At 41.8% G+C, this 23,635-nt stretch overlaps 1 pseudogene; it reads right to left on the bottom strand.

The window, feature by feature from the left end:
* Positions 1-4,237: 4,237 nt before the first annotated feature.
* LOC117035413 (zinc finger protein 737-like) lies at positions 4,238-22,769 on the bottom strand (annotated as a pseudogene).
* Positions 22,770-23,635: the final 866 nt, after the last annotated feature.

Genomic DNA, 23,635 nt, shown 5'->3' with positions numbered 1-23,635 from the left:
TCATTTCCATTTGAATGAAATATCTTTTTATATCCCTTTACTTTTAAGTCTGTGGCAGTCTTTTGATCTGAGGTGGGTCTCTTGTAGACAGCATGTGCATGGGTCTTGTTTTCTTATCCACTCAGCTACCCTATGTGTTTTGAATGGAGCATTTAACCCACTTACATTGAAAGTGATTATTGATAGGTACATAGTTTTAGCCATTGTATTATTCATATTTTTGAACTTAACTTGTTTTCTCCTTTCCTCTGCTTAAAAAAGCCCTTTTAACATTTCTTGTAATACTAGCTTTTTCTTGTCTGGGAAGCTCTTTCTCTCTCCTTCAATTATAAAAGACAGCCATGCTGTGTAGAGAAGTCTTGGTTGTAGGTCTTGTTTTTCACTTTGAATATTTTTCACTTTGAATATTGACTTTGAATATTTCTTGCCACGCCCTTCTGGCCTGCAAAGTTTCTGTTGAGAAATCTGCTGATAGTCTTATGGGAGCTCCCTTGTAATCAACAAGTTGTCTCTTGCTGCTTTTTAGGATTCTCTCTCCCTGCACAAGAACGCAGGATATGGTGAGGCCAAAAAGGAACAACAATAGAGCCATAGATAGGAGGGGTCATACCACTATATTCTCGATGGTGGCTGGTCAAGACACAAAAGCAAACATCTGCCAGTACCCCAACGAGGTGTCTTCCTGCACCCCAGTCTCGCTGGAGGCCGGGTGAGACACAGGAAGTAGGATCCACACTATCTGCAATCCGCCATGCGCTTGCTAACTGCACTTGCTAGCCGCAATCCACGTTGGCTTCTCTGCCAACCAACCCACAACCCCTTGCTAACTGCAATCCATGCTTGCTAGCTCAGCCACAGCAGTTATATTAGTGGCCAATGGCTAACTGGTTACAGCTGATGGCCAACTAGTCACAGCTGAATGCCATCTGCTACCCGAACCAGCACCTTTCCACATGAGGTTGAGAATCTGGAAACTGCTTTCTAGGACACTGTCCCCCAATGTGTCTTGGTGTGGGACTGTTTGGGTTCATCTTGTTTGGGACTCTGCACTTCCTGGGCTTGTATGTGTATTTCCTTCACCAGGTTAAGGAAGTTTTCAGTCATTATTTTTTCGAATAGGTTCTCAGTATCTTGCTCCCTCTCTTCTTCTGGTACTTCTATAATGTGAATGTTGTTACACTTGATGTTGTTCCATAGGTCCCTTAAACTATTTTCATTGTTTTTTATTCTTTCTTTTTGTTATTCTGATTGGGTGTTTTCTGCTACCTTTTCTTCTAAACCATTGATTTGATCCTCTGCTTCATCTAATATGCTGTTGATTCTTTTTAGTGTATTCTTCATTTCAGTTGTTATAGTCTTTATTTCTGACTGGTTCATATTTATGGTTTCTATTTTCTTCATTATGCTTCCTCTTTGTTGACATTCTAAGTTCCTTAAGCATTCTTATAATCAGTGTTTTAAACTCTGTTTCTGGTAGGTTGGTTGCCTCCATTTCATTTAATTCTATTTCTGGAGGTTTCTACTGTTCTTTTATTTGGGGTATGTTCCTTTGTTTCCTCATTTTGGTGTCACCTCTGTGTTTGCTTCTATGTATTAGGTAGCTCTCCTATGTCTCTGTCTTTGCTGGGTGGCCTTATGTAGTATGTGTCCTGTGTTGTCCAGTGGTGCAGTCTCCCTGAGCTCCTGTGTGTGCATTCCAGGAGTGTCCCTTGAGAGTGTTGTGTGTGTTTTCCTGTTGTAGTTGAGCCTTGATTGCTTTGATGCATCAGTGGGTAGGATTAACTCCCAGGCTGACTGTGAAGATTGGCTACACCCACAGTGTATGAGCTGCTGTGTGGGGGGGCTGACCCCTCAGAAAAGGATTTGCCCCAATGGGCTCTTGTGCTTTTTGAGACCACCCTTTGGACGTGCCACTTGTGGGGCTAAGCAGGTAGTGCTCTGGTGTGTTCTGAGGCTGGCCTCTGGGTGTGTTGTTTCTGATTTCTTTGGAGGGGCTCCGTGCAGGCCAATTTCAGCCTTGCTCCTGGTAGGAGCCACAAAGGTATATATGGTTGGCTGCTGCCTGTACTGGTCCTGGAGGCATGTGGGAGTGGCCTCACTGTGAACCAAGACCAGCGGCCACCAATAATGAGCCTGAGACAGGAGAGCAAAAGGCCCAGGGCCCCCTAGGCCTATTGCCACCAGCTGGCTGCCCATAAGGCCCAGCTGTTGGAAGAGCCACCTTAGGTGCACGGGCCTGGTGGTTGACCCATTTTGAGAGTGCCCTCAGCGATGCAGCACTAGTTGGACGGGGTGGAGTCCAAGGGAGTCACGAGACATGTCCTGTGGTTTTTATAATTAATGCAGATTCAGTTCTTACACCAGTGCCTGCCTTGTGACCATTTTGCAAAATGCCCTTAGAACACTGCAGCTAGCCACTGCTTGCTTCAAGTTGCAGAGAGCTGCCCAAGAGTGGCTGTGATGCATGTTTGGGGTCACTGTTCATCAGCAAAATTTCCCCGGGCCATCATGAGCTGTCGGCTGCTGTAAAAGTCCTCTGATGCTTGAAGGGGCAAGACCAGCCAACCAGGCGCTCAGAGTGCTCCTGGCAATGCAGCTCTAGGTGTGCAGGGCGGTGTTCCTGGGAGCTAAATGGTGTGGTCGATGGTTTCTACAAAGTAAATGCAGTCTCAGCTTCCAGTGATGCTGGTCCCGTGACTACACTGCAAAATATCTGAGAACACCACAGCCAGCCACCACCTGTCTCAGGCCCACAGGTTCCTCAGAGCTGCCCAAGAGACACCGTGGTACAGGTCTTGGGTTACCACCCATCAGCAAACGTTTCCCAGGTCACCGATGGCCCACAGCTGCGGCAAAAGGGCTGCCACAGCCTGTGGGGTGGGGCCAGCAGCCAAGCAGTGAAGTGTCCCAGGTGACATAGCACCAGCTCTATGGGGGACAGGAAACCAGGGCATGACTAAGGTTGTGGGCATGTGTGGATACTGCCAGACCGATGTGGTCCCAGACTTGGCCTTTTGGGGGCGGGATTAAGACTGAAAAGGTAGTGATCTCCTGAAGGCCACGTGTCAGGCTACACACAGCGACAACAATGGCTCCTTACCCTCCAGCTCCCGCCCCCTCTCCTAGGCCACACAACTGTTCTTCCCCACACATTCCTGGGCTTCCCGAAATGCCACCCCTCCACCAGAGACCAGATGAGTATTTGCAAGTGAGTGAGTCTGTGTGCAGACTCTCTTAAGAGGATGTCTGGGCAGCCGAATGGCTCAGTTATTAGAGCGTGTGCTCTTAACAAGGTTGCCAGTTTGACTCCCACATGGGATGGTGGGCTGCACCCCCCACAACTAGATTGAAAATGGCGACTAGACTTGGAGCTGAGCTGCGCCCTCCATAACTAAGATGAAGGACAATTTGACTTGGATCTGATGGGTCCTGTGAAAAACACACTGTTGCCCAATAAAGTCCTGGAAATACAGTTCCCCTTCCCCAATAAAATCTTAAAAAAAAAAAAAAAGAGGGCGTCTGGCTTTCCAGCTGCACTCCACCCCACTACGAGGGCAGATAGAGTCCTCGCTGATTTTGACTGCCAGCTGGCTTGGGAGTTTCTCTTCCTAGCACAGGACCACTTGGCTGGGGAGCCCAGTGTGAAGCTAGGACCCCTCCCTCTTCAGGAGGGACCTCTGCCACAGTATCCCTCTCAGTGTTCAACCATTATCTGTGGGCTAGGGGTCAGCCCACTTTGCATCTTTCCCCCTCCGACCAGTGTCAATATTGCATCTTCTTCATATCCTTAGTTACAGGGGTTCTGTTCAGCTCGTCTTCAGATGATTCTTGAGGTTGATTGTTCTATAATTTATTTGTAATTCTGGTATGATCCTGGGATGCAGTAGGCTTAGTGTCTACCTAATCCATCACCTTGAACCTCTCTCCTCCACTGCTCATTTGGTATGAATTACCCTATATTAGAGGTATAAAACTGTTGGTACAAGTAACATGATTCACTCAGGGCTATGAAAAATGATTAACTTTATTCATTAAGACCTAAGACATATTCACAATAACATAGGCCAAAGGTAATGTCAACACCTGAATGTGAATCACACCCACGCACACACCATTCTGTTTCTTTTGATTTAAGCTCCCCTCTGAGATAACTGCTCTCTCCAATTCCCAGAAGTAATACAAATTTTTCATTACACTTTGATATACATCAGTTATTGCCATTTAAGTCACCGTTTCTTCTGCATTGTTTGTACCGTGTAATCACCTCCCCCCCGCCCCCCGTAACCTACCACTCCTCCCATGAAAAGCCCAGCTGCTCGCTTAACATCTGCCTGTTTCATGCTCAGCTGATACAGCATTCTTTCCTATGACCTACGTGGACCTGTCTAGAGACGGGCACCCTGAGCCTAGAAAGTATGAAGACTAAGAACATAGTTTTACATTACCCTACCCTTCCTGATGCTAATTTATACAATATATGAATCTGATACTCAGTGTCCTTGTGTTTCCAGGGAACATGGATATGAATGAACCATGCCTAATGAAGTAGGTTGTTTTGTTGTATGAAAGTGTAGTAAGGAAGGCATATGTTCAAGAGACTCTTAACTTCAGATTAAAATTCATAAATAGTAATTTAGTCTCTTCCAGAAAACTCAAATAACTAAACATCATAGATACTAAAGATAACGGGCTGTTTGTGTACATCCTTGTTCCTGTGGTATACAACATGTCATGAGTTTTAACATAGCTTTATTTGTAAATTTTCCATAGCATGTAATGTCTCAAGTTAATCTCAGAGTACTAGAGTTATTCCTAGTATATATTCTTGACCATGTGGTCGGTAGTGAGAATTAACTAAAAATTTTACTATGTCCAATATATTTGTAAGGATTCTCCCCATTATGAATTCTTGGGCGAATCCTGAGGACATACTGTTTCTTAGAAGTACTTCCATGTTCAGAATATTAGTGTAGTTTCTGTCTTGCATGAACTCTGTCATTACTCCAAAGGTGTAGACATTTGGTGAAGAGCCTATGACATTACTCCATTTGTAAGTTTGCTCTCCAGTATGAATCCTCTGAGTCCCACACTTTCGTTCTTTGGGTAAAAGCATTAACACACACACTTTTGCATGGGTTCTCTCAAAGACGTACATTCTGATGTCTCGTGAATTGTGAGGCTTGAACAAAGGTTTTGCCACATACATTTACATAATTATGCTTCACTATGAAGTCTTTGTTGTTGCGTAATACTCAAACTCAAAGTAACGGCTTTGCACTCTTTGCACGTGTGAGGTATGGCTCCAACAATTCCCAACCTTTGACTCTTGGGTAAAAACCTTGCCACACATTAATTTGTGTAGTTTCTCTCGAGAATTTATGTTCTCGTATCTAGTAAAGAGTGAGCTCTGATTTAAACTTTTGCCATACTCACTCTATGTGCAACTAGGAACTATTGAGTGAACCTAGAGTTTAAGACGATACCTAAGAGCGTTTCACTCCAGTACACTTGTAAGGTGTCTTGCCAGTATGGAGTTATCTCATGGTAAGTTAGGCTTGAACTCACACTAATGGCTTTGCCACTCATTACATTGTCAAGGTTTCTCACCACTGTGGATTACGTGATGTCGAGTTAGGTGTGAATGCAACCTAAAGGCTCTGCCACACTCATCACATTTGTAAGGTTTCTCTCCACTATGGATTACTTGATGTCTAGTTAGGGCAGACAGCTCACTAAAGTCTTTGCCACACTCATTACATTTGTAAGGTTTCTCTTGACAATGAATTACTGATGTCTAGTTAAGTGTGAACGCACATGAAAGGCTTTGCCACACTCATTACATTTGTAAGGTTTCTCTCCACTATGCATTACCACATGGTAAGTTAGGCTTGAACGCTCACTAAAGTTTTTGCAACACACATTGCATTTGTAAGGTTTTTCTCCACTGTGGACAACCCGATGTCTAGTCAAGTGTGAATGCACACTAAAGGCTTTGCCACACTCGCTACATTGGTAAGGTTTCTCTCCACTATGTATTACCACATGTGTACTTAGGCTTGACTGCTCAATAAAGTTTTTTCCCCACTCATTTGTAAGGTTTCTCTCCACTATGGATAAATTGATATCTAGTCAGGTGTGAATGCACACGAAAGGCTTTGCCACACTCACTACATTTGTAAGGTTTCTCTCCACTGTGCATTACCAGATGTGTAGTTAGGCTGGCCCGCACACTAAAATCTTTGCTACACTCATTACATTTGAAAGGCTTCACTCCAGCACGAATTCTCTGATGTGCAGTAAGAGCTGAACGCTGAGTAAAGGCTTTGCCACACTCTTCACATTTGTAAGGCTTCTCTCCAGTATGAATTCTCATATGTACAGTGAGTTGTGAATGCTGAATAAAGGCTTTACCACATTCTCTACATTTGTAAGGCTTCTCTCCAGTATGAATCATCTCATGTCTAATACAACATGAACGCCAACTAAAGGCTTTACCACACTCTCTACATTTGTAAGGCTTCTCTCCAGTATGAATTCTTTCATGTCCAGTAAGTTTTGCACGCTGAATAAAGGCTTTACCACATTCTCTACATTTGAAAGGCTTCTCTCCAGTATGGATTTTCCTATGTCTGTTTAGACTAGATAATCGACTAAAGACTCTCCCACATGGATTACATTTGTAAGGTTCCACCCCAGTATGAATATTCTCAAGTTCAGTAAGTTTTACTGATTGGTTCAAAGGCTTGTCATATTCACTACATTTGTTTGACTTCTCTATAATATAACTACTTTGATGTACAAGATTTGGCCTTTCATCAAAGACTTTCCCATGTGTACAATGGTTCCCTGGAAACTGAATTGTCCGATGTTTATTAGGATCTGACCCTTGTTTAAAGTTTTTCCAAGATTCACTGAATTGATAACTTCTCTCTTCATTACACGTACTCTGGTAATCAACAAAGACAGAAAGGCCTTTAGTGAAGGCTCTAATTTCATTAAACATATAAAGTTCCCAAATACTCCATACCTATGGAACCATAATGCTTCTACCAAGATCTTCCCACATTCATGATTACTACAGAATTTGGAACAAGGAGGGCGTATTTCTCAATGAAAGAATAATGAAACCCTAGTTAAGAGATTGTTAAATTGATCAAATTTAGAATTTGTATCTTCATTTTTAAATCTGATTTTTAGAAATGTTTGACTGAATATTTAATCTAATCCTACATTTGAAGTGATTCAAATGATTATTCATACCATGGATTAGGTAAATTCTCATATACTCTACATTTCCTTTCAGAGAATATACATCTTTAGAAAATCATTTTCTGAAACAAGTGATCTGCTAATGTAACTGCCTTAAAGTGCAGAGTTTCACAACATGTCTTATATCTTTGATCTCTCTTGGCAACAGGATTTTACTATGAGTAACTGTCCCAGTTTGGTTATGTCCATCATAACATCCTTCTGCACTTCACACTCCACCTCACACTCCCAGTCTTTCATTAAGTGCAGATTGTCAAGGCAGCACCTTCCATATCTTACCAGTAGCATTTTGTGGAATGAATCTCCTATGCTTGGGTTTGGCAACAAGTCCAAGGTGTCCTCAGAAGACACAGCTGAAAGACAGCAAATAAATTATCACTCATATTACATACAGGTAAATATACGTTAAATTCTAATGTACAAATTTAATACTGATTACAGGACTTAACAAGATGGCATACGAGGAAGCACCAAAACTTCCATCCTCCATGGAGACATGAACTTAACAAGAATTACTGACCCAATTAGCTTTCTGAGTACTCAGAAACCATGCTCAGGAAGGCAAACCACATCAAGAGTCACATCAAAGAGGGAAGAAAAGTTGCTTATATTTGCCAACAGTAGCTAATAGCTGATCACCCTTCCTGGTACATATGGCAATGTTATGAGAAAACCCCAATTCCCAGTTTCTTCTCAGGAGGGAAACAGATGAGTGTACTTCGTGTCCAATGGATGCGCTTTTTTACAGCCACCTGAGGAACTAATTTATCTTCTCATGACCGAGTGCTAAGGGAATGCTAGTGCACTGTGAATGCATTGTGGCAGCTGCTAAGAAAAAAGATGAGTGATTCCCTATTTCCCCGAAAACAAGACCTAGCTGGACAATCAGCTCTAATGCGTCTTTTACAGCAAAAATTAATATAACATCCGGTATTATATCATATTAATTATATTATATTTTACTATATTATACATGGTCTTATATTACATAAGACTGGTTCTTATATTACAGCAAAATAAGACTGGGTCTTAATTTTTGCTCCAAAAGACACATTAGAGCCGATTGTCCGGCTAGGTCTTATTTTTGGAGAAACACGGTTATTCAAATGCCACAAAGGCTGCAGTACTGAAGACAAACATCAAGGATAGGAAGATACCACTGCCTCTAAAGAAGAAACAGAAAACATTTTAAAGTGGAAAATTACACTAAAAAAACACTGAGAACAAACATCCCCAGATCCGGTTTGGCAGGCCTCAGAATTTCAAGCACAGCTGCCAGTTGCATGTGTTCTCCTATACAAAGGAGGTCTACAAAGCCTGTGATGGTGGCTGTTTCTTCTCCCAAAGGTCAACAAAAGATCACAAGGCATACAAAGAAACAGAAAAACATGGTCCAATCAGACAAACAAACTAAATCTCCAGACATTGGCCCTAAATTAACAGAGCTATTAATTACCTGATCAAGAATTCAAAATACACTTTCATAACTTTAAAATTATTAGTTTAGGGTGGCAGGTTAGCTCAATTGGTTAGAGCACAATGCTCGTAACACTAGGGTTGCCGGTTCAATCCCTGCACGGGCCTACGTGAGCCGCGCGCTCCACAACTAGATTGAAACAACTACCTGACTTGGAGCTGATGGGTCCTGAAAAAACACTTAAAATAAATTAAAAAAAAAAAAAGTATTAGTTTAAAAATATTAGTTGAAATGAAAACAGATTAAAACTCCCCCAATCAAAAGACATAAGTTGGCTGAATGGATTAAAAAATAAAATCCAACACTTTCTGCCGATAAGAGACTCATTTTAGATGTGAGGACACAGCACATAAGTAAAAATATGGGAAAGGTATTCAATACCAACGGTTACCAATAAAAAGCACAAATGTCTACACCAATATCAGAGATATTCACACTAAGTGTCAAAAACTGTCACAACACAAAGAAGGACATTATACAATGATAAAACAATGAATTCAACAAGAAGCTGTGACAATCACATGTATGTAAAAATTGGTGCAGCGAAAACAGTACGGAGGTTTCTCAAAAAATTTACACACAACTACGACATGACCCAGCAATTCCACTTCCAGACATGTATCCAAACAGTACCAAAACACTAATTTGAAAAGATATATGCACCCCTACAACTACTGCAACATTACTTACAATAGACAAGATATGAAAGCAATCTACATGTCCATGGATAGATCAATGGATAAAGGTCTCATGAATGTACACAATGGAATGTTATTCAGCCAGTGGAAAGATGGAAATCCTGCCAGTGGCAACATCAAGGATGGACCTAGAGGGTACTACCGAGTTTCCCCAAAAATAAGACCTAGCCAGAACATCAGCTGTAATGCGTCTTTTGGAGCAAAAATTAATATAAGACCCAGTCTATTATTTTAATATAAGACTGGGTCTTATATAATATAAATGTACTATACTATAGTACAGTACTATATTATAGTACTATAATACTTAGTATAATATACTATAATATACTATAATATACTATAATATACTATAATATAATATAATATAATACCAGGTCTTTTATTAATTATTGCTCCAAAAGATGCATTAGAGCTGATAGTCCGGATAGGTTTTATTTTCGGGGAAACACAGTATGCTAAGTGAGATAAGTCAGACATACGATTTCACTGATATGTAGAATCTAAAAACTAAAAACAAACACATAAATCAGAAAAAATTCACAGATACAGACAATTTACTGATTGTTGCCAGAGAAGAGAGGGCCATAAGGAAAGGTGAAAAAGGTGAAGGGGATACAGAGGTATAAACATCTAGTTATGAAATGGGTAAGGCACAGGATGTAATGTAGCATAGGGAATATAGCCAACGATATTGTGATACCTTTGTCAAGTAACACATAGATACTTGACTCAGCATGGTGGTCACTTCATAACATATGTAAATGAAGAATCACCATGTTGTACAACTGAAACTAATATAATATTCCACGTCAACTATGCTTTAATAGAAATAAACAAATAAATAGTTGATCATATTTTGGCCCACAATAAAATTTTAATGTCTTCCTACTGTTCCAATTTTTGTAACAGCTTGTATTATTAGTGTTTTTTTTTTTTTGCCAGATGTACTGCCGCCCCCGCTTGTATTATTTTTACAATGCAGAAAACCCCAAAATAATGAGAAAAACTTGAGAGAAAAAAAAGGCCAACTTTGATGGTGCTATACAATTAAGAATGAATTGTATATGAACTATAATTGAAAAATTAAATTTATTTTTAAAAATCAAAAAAAAAATCCAATGAATTAAAAGATTTCATTAGAGGTGACATAATATTGTCAGAAAATTTTTCTGTAAACTCTTCTCCATCAGCCCATGACTCATTATGTGTTTATTCCAGGAATGAACACAGCTGGAATTGGAATTTACATGTTATTAAATATAAACTTAGTTTCATACACTTCAGACTTTTTTCACGGCAAACAAGCTTCTTAAACAAGCTTTTGTTTTTGCAATCCATAATATTAAGTTCTGAAATCCCATGTTAGAAACCAAATATTAAGAAGCAAAAATAAATGAGTCATCCTCATCAAAAGTAAAAACGAGAAGTCACAGACTGGGAAAGAATATATGCAAAGACTTACCTGTAAAGGTCTACTATGCAAAACACATAAAACACATAAAGAAGTCTTCAAACTGACTGATGAGAAAACTACCAACATGATTGAAAAATGAGCCAAAGCCCTAAACAGACAACACACTAGACAAGATATACAGAAGGCAAAATAATACATAAAAAGATGCTCCACATCATATGTCACCAGGAAAATGCACATGAAAACAACGAAAATTAAACACATAGCAAACTAAACACCACTACACACCTATTAGGAGGGGCCAGAACCCAGAACACGGACAACACCAAGTGCTGGTGAGGACGTGGAGCAGCAGGAACTCTCATTCACTGCGGGTGGGAACGCAAAATGCCGCAGTCTCTTGGGTACACACTTTGGTGGTTCTTACACAATAAACTGTGCTCCTCAGTAGTTACCCAAAGAGTTGAAAATGTTTATCCATCCAATAGCCCACACATGCATCTTCACAGCAGCTTTATCCATAATTTCCAAAACTAGGAAGCAACCAAGATATCTGCCAAGAGGTGAACTGATGACTGAATATGGTGCATACTGACAATGGAATATTATTCAGTGCTATAGAGAAATATAGTAACAAGCCACGAAAAGGCGTGGAGGAAACCTAGACACATATTAAGTGAAAAAAGCCAATCTGAAAAGGACATATACTCTATGTTTCCAGCTATGACATTCTAGAAAAGACAAAATGACAGAGACAGTAAAAAGATCACTGAGGGCCAGGTTTAGGGGAAGGAACGATGAACAGGTAGAACAAAGAGAATATTCAGAGCTGTGACACTACACTGTATGACACATCATCATGTGTCCACACGTTCAGAATGGATAGCCCCCACAGTGAACCCCAAGGTGAACTATGAACTCTGGGTGACAATGACATGTCAATGTAGCTTCATTTATGTAACAAATGTACCGCTGGGAAGGGGAAGGCTGTGCATGTGGGAGGGGCATGTGGGAATTCTCTGTAACTTTTCCATTTTGCAGTGACCTAAAATGCTCTTAACATGAAAGTCCTCCTCAGTCTTCTGCTTCTCCGAAATATCTGATCACATGTCCGTATATCTTTACAGTGGATCATTGTGCTCATACGAGCACATACATGTTTATGTCTGCTATCAAAAAACCCCACAATTATCACTGCACACCAGTTCGGAAGACCACTATCAAAGAAACACAAAAAATATCAAGTGTTGTCAAAAATGTGGAGAAATTGGACCTTTATGAACAGCTGGATGAAATATCAATTGGTGCAAACACTATGAAAAACGATATAAAGGTCTCTCAAAAAATTAAAAATAGAATCGGGCTATGATGCAGTCTTCCCACTTTTGAGTACATTTCCAAGAGACTTCAAAAAGCCTGTAATAGGTGGAAGCAACCCAAATGGCCATCGATAAATGATCAGGTTTAGAAAATGTAGCATATACATAAAACGGAATACTATTCTGCCTTAAAACAGAAACATATGCTCTCACCTGATACTGCGTAGACAAACCTTGAGGACATTTCAATAAAGCTCACAAGCCACAAAGCACAGATACTATAAAAGTCCACTTCTGTGAGTCACCTAATGAAGTCCTCCTCACAGAACAAAAAGGGTAGCAGCCAGGGGGTTGGGGTGAAGGGAAAGGACAAAGTGGTTGTTTAATGGGTATTGAGTCAATTTTGCAAAATGGAAATTTCCAGGTGCACAACAGTGTGAATATACTTAACATGAGTGGACTGTAGTTACAGAGGGTAGAATTTGAGTCATGTTTTTACCAAAATTGAAAATGAAAAGTAATTATCTAAAAGAGATACAGTTATAAAACATTTCAAAAATTACCTTCAATTTAAAAAAGTGGTTCTCTCACAAAGAGAATATAAAATCAGCAGTAAATAGATGTAAAACTAAGACTGTTTCAACAACTACTTAAATATGCATGATAAAAAAAGCACTGACCACTAACCAAAGAAATGAACAAGATGGATCATGCACAAAGTTGGGGTAAAATGATATAGATAGACATGCATATAATTTTAACAGGCAATAGACAGATGCCTGATTCATATGTGAATCAAACCCCACATTGTCTTAAGTGTACTGTCACCTGAAATCTATGTAATTTTACAAACAATTGTCACCCCAATAAATTAAAAAATAAATAAATAAACAAACAAATAAATAAATAAATAAAAAGTGTACTGAGCTGAAAACTGTCACTGACATTCATTACATATATATATATATAACAACCAAAAATGCAAGTAACTAAATTGGCGGAAAACTATCATAAAAAAGGAAATGCACTGTTATGGAATTGTAAATTGAGAATAAAAGGCAATGGTCCCACGAATTCTTAACACTACACAGATGTACTATTGAAGAGAATGCTTCTATAGAACTCAGCCTCCACTGAGTGTGGCCCCATGAACAGCAAGCATTCTGAATCATCGGAATACGTGTTGTAGGACAGGAAGATTTCACAGACAATGCATTAGAATCATTCATAAACAACTCTAAGGAAAAATTTTAATAAAATAAGCATGGAAATGGCATTGTAGAAATTTATTAGGTTATCAATATATTGCTACTATTCTTACAGAAAATACACACTGTAATGCATCATATAGAGCACAAAAAAACCCCTTCATTTCTAAATAAAGGTACAACAAAAAAGTATCAAATATCACAGAATGAGTGATCTATAAAATAGACATTTGAGATTAATGTACACCATTATTGAGAAACATGCTGAGGAAGGCAGGTGACAAACCTCATGATTACTTTTTGCCTGAAGTAAACGGAAATTGAGGGAGCAAACGTTTCCGGAAATATGGGAACCTAATAATTTTACAACTCATTTCTCACTGAAGGAGTTCATTTGAGCACCTTGTTATCAGCACTTCTGAAACTAAAATCACTAATCTAACAAAGATCTAATCAGAAAGTGAAAACATACAAGATACAAGCCCAGGCAGCTTTGGACTCAACAAGAAAGAATTATAACATGTTAGTCATTAAGAAATCAGGGAACAGGGCCGGCCCAGTGGCTCAGGCGGTTGGAGCCCTGTGCTCCTAATGCTGAGGTTGCCGGTTGGATTCCCACATGGGCCAGTGAGCTGCACCCTCTACAGCTAAGATTGTGAACAACAGCTCTCCCTGGAGTTGGGGTGGTGTGAGCAGCTGGAGGTTGGTGTGGGCTGCCATGAGTGGCCGGTAGTCAGCATGAGTGGCTGGTGGCCAGCAGCCAGTGTGAGCAGCTGGCAGCCGGTGAGAGCTGCCATGAGGTGCTGTGAGCGGCCGACCGACAACTGATGAACGACTGCCTCAGCTCATAATACCAGCATGGGATAGGGAGCTGTGTCCTATACAACCAGACTGAGAAACAACAGCTTGAACTGGCTTGAACCAGAGTCGGGGCGGGGAAGAGGTGGAAGAAAGGGGGGGAAACAAAAAAGAAATCAGGGAACAATGGAGACATTCCTATACAGTGGGCAATGTTCTAAGCTTCCCTATGGCATTAATTCATTTAAAAATTCTGTGAGGTAAACAGGTACATTAAACTATTCTAACATGGAGGAATTGGGGATACAGACTCAAAATTTCTAATGTTAGTTCATAAAAAGCAAAAAGACATTTTCAAGTGAAACCAAGATTGATGGTTTCTCACTTTAGGAGGTGCCTTGTGCTGAGATGAAATTACTGAGTCTGAACTTTGCAGGGTCATGTTTGAGCCTCCTTAGGATTAGAAATTGCCAAGCAGAAATTGTGTGACATGTGACTCCAGTGCCCCTGGGATTTCTGCGGCAAATTCCAGGACCTCCACAACTTCCTTCACAAACTCCTAACGTGAGGCAAGAATAGAATTTTAAAAATGGCTTCAGGGAAGACTGTGCTACTGAACCACACAGAACACGTACTATATAAGTCCACTCTACTAAGACCGGAAGACATAGCAGCCCTACCTAATACATAGTAACAAACAAAGGGAAGAGGCCAAAATGGGGAGACAAAGAAACATGTCTCAAATAACAGAACAAAGCTCCAGAAAAAGAACTAAGCAAAATGGAGATACGCAATCTATCAGACACAGAGTTCCAAACACTGGTTATAAGAATGTTCAATGATCTCAGGGAGAACTTCAACAGAGAGAGATAGGAAGCATAAAAAGGAAGATGGAAACCATGAAAAAGAACCAGTCAGAAGTAAAGGATACAATAATGGAAATGAAGACTATATTACAGGGAATCAGCAGGAGATTACATGAAGCAGAGGATCCAATCAGTGATGTGGAAGATAAGGTAGCAGAAAACCCCCAACCAGAACAGCAAAAAGAAAAAGGAACCAAAGAACTGAGGAGAGTTTAAGGGGCCTCTGGGACAATATCAAGCGTATCAACATTTGCATTACGTTGGACAAGAGAGAAAGCAAGGAATTGAAAAATTCCTTTATTATTTAAAGAAATAATTACAGAAAACTTCCCTAACCTGCTGAAGGAAATAGATATACAAGCCCAAAAAGCACAGAGTCCCAAACAAGATTAAATCCAAAGAGGCGAACACCAAGACACATCATAATTAAAATGCAAAAGGTTAAAGACAAAGAGAGAATCTTAAAAGCAGCAAGAGAATAGCAGTTAGTTACCTACAAGGGAGCCCCCATAAGACTGGCAGCTGATTTCTCAACAGAAACTTTGCGGGCAAGAAGGGAGTGGCAGTAAATATTCCAAGTGATGAAAAGTAACGATATACAACTAAGATTACGCTACCCAGCAAAGCTATCATTTAGAATTGAAGCACAGATAAGGAGCTTCCCAGACAAGAAAAAGGTGAAGGAGTTCATCACCACCAATCCAGTATTACAAGGAACCTTAGAGGGATTCTTAAGATGGGAGGGGGGTAAGGATGAGTGAAAAGGGGAAGGGATTAAGAAGTACAAATTGGTTGTTACCCAGTAGTCATGGCGATGTAGGGCATAACATAAGGAATATAGTCGATAATTTGTAATAACTAGGTATGGTGCAAGATAGGTACTAGATCTATCAGGGTGATGGATGGGAATGGGGTTGGGGGCAGGGTGAAAAGGTGAAGAAATACAAATTGGTAGTTAATACAGCATGGGAAATATAATCAACAGTGCTGTAAAGATCATGTAAGGTGCCAGATGGGCACTGGACTTGTCAGGGGATCATTTCATAGACTGTGTAGATGCCTGACCAATGCGCTATACACCTGAAGCTGAAGTAGAATAATGTTGACTGTCAACTATAACTAAATATGTAGGTATATATAGTCACAGGATGTGGAGTACAAAGGAAAGATAGTCGATGGTATTGTAACAGCTATAAAGTTGTCAGAGGGGTAGTAGCTTGGGGGGTGGGTTATCACTTATAAGGGGTTTAAATATCTAGCTATTACATTGCTTTGTACACCTGAAACTAACAAAAAATAAAATAAATAAAAATGGCCTCAGGGAGAATTCCTCAGCAGAGAGCACAGATTTTCCCCGGCCCCCGAGGCAATGGAACAATAGCCACACCAGGGCGGCCCCCACAGTCCAGGGGGAGGACGTCGGCCCTCACTGCAGTGGGACCCAGATCACTGAGCAGGAGGACCGTCCCTAGAGGATGTGGAACATGGGACGTGTTGGACAGGACTGTCCCTCTGTGACAGCAACAGACAGAAACCTGGGCTTCTCACATCCTTTCCACTGAAGCGGAGCTTCCCAAACCACATCTTAAGGTCTGGCTCCTCCGGGACCTTGGGCCCTCTCACCTGTGTCATCTGCCTCCTTCATTCCCACCTACCTGGGAGGATGGACACTGTCTTTTTTCGCTTCACATCCCAGGCCTCCTTCATTCTCTCCAAAAAGATGACCAGGTCTGGCTTAGAGACAGCAAGACCTGTTTATTAGAAAAAGGAACATGAGTTTTGATGGAGATTCTCCAATTTCCCATCCAGTATGTGCTCAGCTGAGAAGAAAGGACATTGCAGAAAATTAGAATATTCTAAAAAGGATTCCCCCAAAACACTCTTTTCTGAAAGCACCTTTACTGGACAACATGGAACGTTTTCAGATCCTGAGTTCCATTCCAAGGGCATCATGAAGACTTCTTTTCTATACCAGCAAACCCCCCGTTTGTTCCTCGGAGCCGGGATCTGAAACTCTACCACACAAAGCAGAAGCTCCCAGGAGACACTGTACTGATGAAGGAAACACAACCCTGCGGTGGGGTTCTGGAAGGAAGTCACCCTCACCCAGGGAGCACAGGTTCCTGTAGTTCTCCAGCATCACTTCCGTGTACAGTTTCCGCTCAGCTGGGTGCAGACATTCCCACTCCTCCTGAGAGAAATCTATGGCCACATCCCTGAATGTCAACCGTCCCTGAAACAAAAGATATATTTACCACATGGCCACCGACAAGGTTATAACGTGACCCAGTATGAGAACAGAGTTAAGAGAACTGGTTTTGACCTAGGAGAGTATCTAGAACTAAACGGTAAGGTCACTGACAGTAATATTCTCTAGCATATTTTCCAACTCTGAGAAAGGAGGATGACCTATGATCCACAAACAACTGTACAGACTTTCCCTTTTCTGTAAGATAAATTTTCAGGAATCAACACAGGCATACGGGTTTTTTAGTGTTGTACTTGTATCATACAGGATACATTGTGTACATTTTGTGGTTGGAAATGTCTTGGTGAGTTAGAAATGCAAAGTACTTCTCAAATTTTCACGTGGACAACAAGGAACTGGACTGTTGTAAAAATGCAGATTCTGACTGAGGAGTCCTGGGGTGGGGCCTGAGTTTCCACATTTAACAAAATCACTTTTGACTAGTGACACCAATGTGTCTGGTCCATGTGTCACACTATTCAATAACACAGAGGAAGGAAATGGAAAAATTCATATATGAGATAGAACTGAGTTTTATGGAATTTACACTTCTCATAGAGGCATAGCAACACAGTCCTTTTTGAAAACTTATTGTATACTAGAGAGCTTTTTGTTTTTTAGATATTAATTCATAATGAACATAAGTAATCTGAGAAAAATATTATTCTTCCTCTTGTATGAGAATATTTTGTGAAGCATCCAGTAAATGGTAGAGGTTGGCTTTTTCTCCAAACTGTATCTAGAATTTATCAAAAAGGCCCAGACTAGTACACATAGACAAACCTCATGAACATTCATAGCAGTTTCTGTCACTCAGAAGAGAAACAAGTAAGAAGAATAGCTCAAATAGTGTTAAGATTTTATGTGCACAAAGACACATGAGAACTGTGTGCACATTACTAGTGACACAGAAGGGAATTTTCACGTCGCTGAAATCACAATTATTTTAAGTCTGTAAATATCATAAATGTCTTTGTGGATGATTCTCTGTATTTTATAAACACAGTAGGGAGAGTGTTTATATTGTGTTTATAAACACAATAACATAAAATAAGAGTTGTTTCTTTGAAAAAATTTTCACACCTTTTCTGCTGAACTATAAATTACAAATTGACCTCACTTCAATACGTAAATAATATGATTCTTGTAAACTTTTCTTAATTAAAAAAAAATTTTTTTTTTAAATTGAGCACTGTATGTTTTTTCCAGGACCCATCAGCTCCAAGTCAAGTCGTTGTCCTTCAGGCTAGTTGTGGAGGGCACAGCTCAGCTACAAGTCCAGTCACCGTTTTCAATCTTAGTCGCAGGGGGCACAGCCCAATTGAATTGACAACCTTCTTGTTAAGAGCTCACGCTCCAATCAACTGAGCCATCTGGCTGACTCTCTGCCAGCTCGTTGTCTTCAATTTAGTTGTGGAGGGCGCAGCTCACTGGCCCATGTGGGAATCGAACCGGCATCCCTGTTGTTAAGAGCTCTCACTCTAAACAACTGAGCCATCCGGCCTCTCCTAAACTTTCTTAAAAACACAAAAAGTGATGAAATAGAGAATGTCTGTGACCTGAGTTTGGAATACAATGAAAATTTACAGGAACAAGGCCTGACTAATTAAAACCTCCACTGGAAAAGCCAATTATCTCTAGCAAAGAAAGCTGAGAGCCTTCATTTTCCAAAGCAGAGAAACTAAGAAAAAAGGGTTTCCAGATGAAATGTGATGGTTTTTGCACATCTCTCTATAAATCCCTCCAGACCCTTATTGATGATTTAAAAAAATGTTAATTTTATAGTGAAGACAGGACCTCAACCAAGTAAAAATCAGGTGGAAGGATCAACTGACCAAGGCACACGGAAGGACACACCATCACCGCTGTGACGTTACCGGCACAAATGAACAAATAAGGAAATCATAATCTGAATCAGATCATAAAAACATTAGTTTTATGGAAATTTCAATGTACATATAGCTCCCCAGTTCTGTGACTCTAATAGTGCATTTAAATAGTAAGTCTTTCTTACCAATCCATTGATCAAGTGGCTTCCAATTACTTTCTTTTTTCAGAACTTTCTGAACTATTCTGAGCACTGAGGCATCCTGGGTGCTTGTGCATGTTCTTGCCCCTGTTCTACAGCCCTGACACTGCAGTCACAGGACATACACCTACACTTTCCTTCTTCAGGACACCGAGCATCGACCCCACGCAATATAGGCAAAAGCAAACACAGCCTGTGACCGGGGACAGAACGCTTACCGGAGAAGCAGCCATTTTATCCTTGTCCTCCTACTATTTTGGGTTGTAGCCTTAGGAGACTTTCTGGGGAGGAATCACATCTGCAGCTTGAGAATGTGCCTTCAAGGGCACTGGCACAGGCCCTTCATCTGCTTCCTGCAAACTGACCTTGAAATGCTGAGAAGGTCACCCTCTCCTGCCCGGTTTCACAGGACACAGTCAGGGACAAGGAGCTCCTAAGTGAAGACAGAACTGTGAGTTATTTCTTTCCTGTCTTCACCTGCCCTCCCCTCACACATACCTCCACAAAGTCCCACAGCAATGAGAACGTGACCTGCTCTTCTGCTCCCACAAGCCCAACAGAACACCCCATTACCTCCCCTTGACCAAAGCCTGCTCTCAACTGTCAGAACTGTGTCCTGGAGCCCCCAGCTAATCCCTGGCCTTGCTTGAGAATCACCTGAACACCTCATTAAAACAACAATGATGTTCCACCCAGACCTCTGATCCAACTCCCAGGGGGCAGGTGCTGGTTATATCACTCCTTGAAATTCCCACGTGACACAGGTGGAACCAGATGGGAACTTTTAGCTTCAGTGAGCATGCAGGTCCCTGGGGGATTAGGGCTCACTCTAAGGAGTTAAGGTTCTGCAGGTCTACAGGGGGCCCAGGGAATGGCATCTTTAAGTCTCCTTGGGGGAGCTGACTTGCCACCCGGACCTGTTTCCTGTCACACTGGGCTACAGATCTCAGACTCCAGCAGGCCTGAGAGCTTTGGGGAGTGTTGGGGTGGGAACTTCTAGCAGGGCGAGCCCCTTGGGTGGATTTCCTCCCACTTTTCCAGGAAATTACAGAGAATTAGTTACAATCTATAAAATAATGAACACACATTTTGGTGCTGAAAATTTGAAAACAGGGTTAATTATGGAAATACACTGATCAAATTACTTCACTGTGAATAGATGGGCTCCATGGGAACAGACTTTCTGGTCCACCCCATCCATCCTTCCACATATTCAGAGAACGGACAAGAGGGACTTCAGGGGACAGCTACTTGGTAGCTCCCAGCTCACTAATTTAACAATTCATGGAAAAGGAAGGTAAAAGCTGCTGAATATCAGACTAACTCACCAAGCTAGGTTCTCACACAGACATCCTCACCAAATGCACAGTGAACTGGCTTAATATTATTAATAAGTACCAGTGGACGTTTCAATATGATAAGGAGTAGAAAGAATGCAGTGCTTCTCATCTAAACTAGACACAATGTTATTAGAAGGGAAATCGATTTGAGATTTTTTTTTTACTATAATTACTTCTAGGGTCAAAGTTTAAAAGAAAATTGAGATTACCTCATATTTAGAAAAGAGTAAGAGCTGGTAATGCAATGTCACCAGAGCTTATTTCAGAAGTTAATGACTATTACAAAATAGGAGAAATTAGGCAGACTAAGATTTATCTCAATTTGCTTTTTTTTATTAAAACAGTGAATCAAATGTAGGAGAGGTAGAAAGGAAAAAGTAAATTCCATGTAAAAGAAAAAAGGATGCAATACTTTCAATATTCCTTGAAAAGTCATCGTGTGGTGACAGAGTAGTCATTTCTCGTCCCAGGTCACGTCCCTCATGCACCCCAGGAAATGAGAAGGGACCCATGACTGACTGTCACAGGTCTCTCCCCTCTGGCTGTATGAGGGTTTCACATGGAAGCCGTTGGGTGATGAAATTAATTATTAAATGCACAGTATTATTAAACTGGAGTTTTGTAATTCTCATTCTCATCCGTGTGACTGAAATGCAGCACGTGTTAAATTAAATCGATTATAAAGCCACAAGTCAATATATCACGATATCATCACCCACATTGCACCCGCTCACTGCTCATGCAGGTAGGGGCTCCCCTTCTTCCTCTGCTAGTATGTATTTCTGTCTATGGATCTGTGTGTCCCTCTTGTCCTGAATTCTCTCCAGTTCTGTCCTCTCGTGCCACCTGTTCTCTCCTGATCTCTCCCCTTCTCTTTATTCCCATCCCTGCACTTGTTACCCAAAACTCTTGAAAGTTCTTTCTTCTTCAGTTGCTTTTCTCCCTAATCTGTTTGATTGCTCCCCATCTTTCTCCCGTGAAGCTTCCCCCGTGACACTGTCTTTCCTGTTACACTCGTGCTCAGACTCACTGACACCCCCAGCTTAGCTCTCACAGCTGCATCTCCCTCTGGTGTGTCACCACCCCCTCATTTCTGTTCCTGCACTCGGCTCCCCCAACTCTTCTCCTCATCTCTCTTAAGTACCTTGTCGTTTGTTGCCCTCACTTCTGCTAACCAGGGGCCCCTCTCCCTTTAGGTTCCCCTTCATCTCTCTGCAGCTCCCCCTTCCCTCTGTATTTCTCCCTTTTCCTTGTCCTCTGGCTACTTCCCCGAATCACTCGTTCTGTCTCACCGTCGCTTTACAAGTCCCTCCCACGTGCTCTGTTCCGCCTCCTCTTTACCGACCCCGCACTGATCGTTCAGATCGTTTAGCCCTCTCGCCTGTGGACTCATCTCATTCTGCCTCCTTCTCGGGACCCCCTCACACCCTCGTTCTACCGCTTTCCTGGCCGGCCCTTCACAGTCACCGCTCACACAAAGCCCCTCCCCGCGTGAGGGGGTGACCTGGTGACACCCCGCGGTGTTCCCTCCTAAATCCCATCCCCCTGAAGTGTCCTTTTCCTGGGATTCGGGCCTCTTATTAAACTGGGGCGAGGGGGGTTGTAGGCGGCGGAGAGGGTCTGCAGAACCCCAGCCCAGGGAGGAGGCGGGGCTCCAGGGGCCGCGTGGCGCGGCTGGGGGAGGGGCGCCAACGGCTGGACTCCATCTCCCGAGTCCATCACCGGAGTTCACACCGCGCGTGGAGGGCCGCCCGGTGGAGGGTTTTAAGCAGGAAAACAACGCGGCAGGCGGGGTCTAACGGACCGAAGGCGGAGAGACCACAGGGCGAACGGCCTCAGTTTACCCGGAAACCCCCGCGGAGCCTCCACCGGGCAGCGAAGCGGTCTGGGATCGGGACGTCTCCCCAGGTCGCCGGACTCACCGCTGTGTGGGGCGCTGGTGCGGGGACTTCAACGTCCGTAGTGACCGCCAGGCGTCACGTGTGCGGGACCGTGGACTGAGACGCTCAGGTTTAAACTAGAAAGATCGAAAGTCAGGAACACCAGCGTTATCTTCAGTCCTGGAGAGCACTTCCCGGTAGGCAACAAACTGCCCGCGCGTGTTGGTTGAAACTCTGGCCGGGGCGGGTCGTGATTCAATCACTTCTAGGAATGGGCGGGGCGTGTATAGTGCGCAAGCCTCGAGGGAGACCTCTGGACCGTGGGCAGCGAGGAGACCCGCGGGGCAAGCGTAGAGGCAGGGGCGGGCCTCTGCTCCGCCTCGCTGTCTAGGAGTCTCTATTTTCCCAATTTTGAAATCTGTTATATTTCTTTCATGTCCTGTGAAGCAGAGCTCCTTCTTGTCTATTTCAAGTTGATGTTTCAAAGAGTTTAAGGTAAAAGCTTAGAGTAGTGTGCTTAAAACTGAGATGTCTACGTTTTAACAGGTGTAAACGGTTTTAGTCAAAACGTTTTTGCCAACGAGTGGAAACCCATTCCTGATATGGGGGGATGGTTGGATCCAGGAACGTTTCCAGCAATTAGAATTTAATTAATGAAGGAGTGCTGTTGGCAGTGCTGAGGATGCATACGTATATGTGAAAGTAAAAAATTGCCTGAGGCGTGTGATAATTTAGGTCACCAACTATTCTTTTTTTTTTAAGTATAACTTTTAAAAACTAAATTTAAATTGCTTTGTTCTTTATACATAATGTGAAAGAAAAAACATCCAGCCTAAGGGAAAGCTTATAAGAGTTTATTTGAGCCAAAGTGATAACAGTTGCTGGGAAGCAAAGTCTCAACGGATTGAGAAAATGCTACGGAAAATGGCCATTTTGCAAATTATTTTATACATTAGAATCAAAGGAGGAAGGTTACATGAAATCCATTGGTTGTAGGTTAAGGGGGTGGGAGAAAGCAAAGTGGGGAAATCTCTGGGATTGGATAAAAAGCAAAATGGAGCGACACACACTTCTTTTACATTGGTG

This window comes from Rhinolophus ferrumequinum, chromosome 15 (assembly GCF_004115265.2).
Source record: "Rhinolophus ferrumequinum isolate MPI-CBG mRhiFer1 chromosome 15, mRhiFer1_v1.p, whole genome shotgun sequence".
NCBI classification, from domain to species: Eukaryota; Metazoa; Chordata; class Mammalia; order Chiroptera; family Rhinolophidae; genus Rhinolophus; species Rhinolophus ferrumequinum.
Note: the sequence above shows the minus strand (reverse complement) of the source record. Positions and strands in the feature narration are given on the sequence as shown.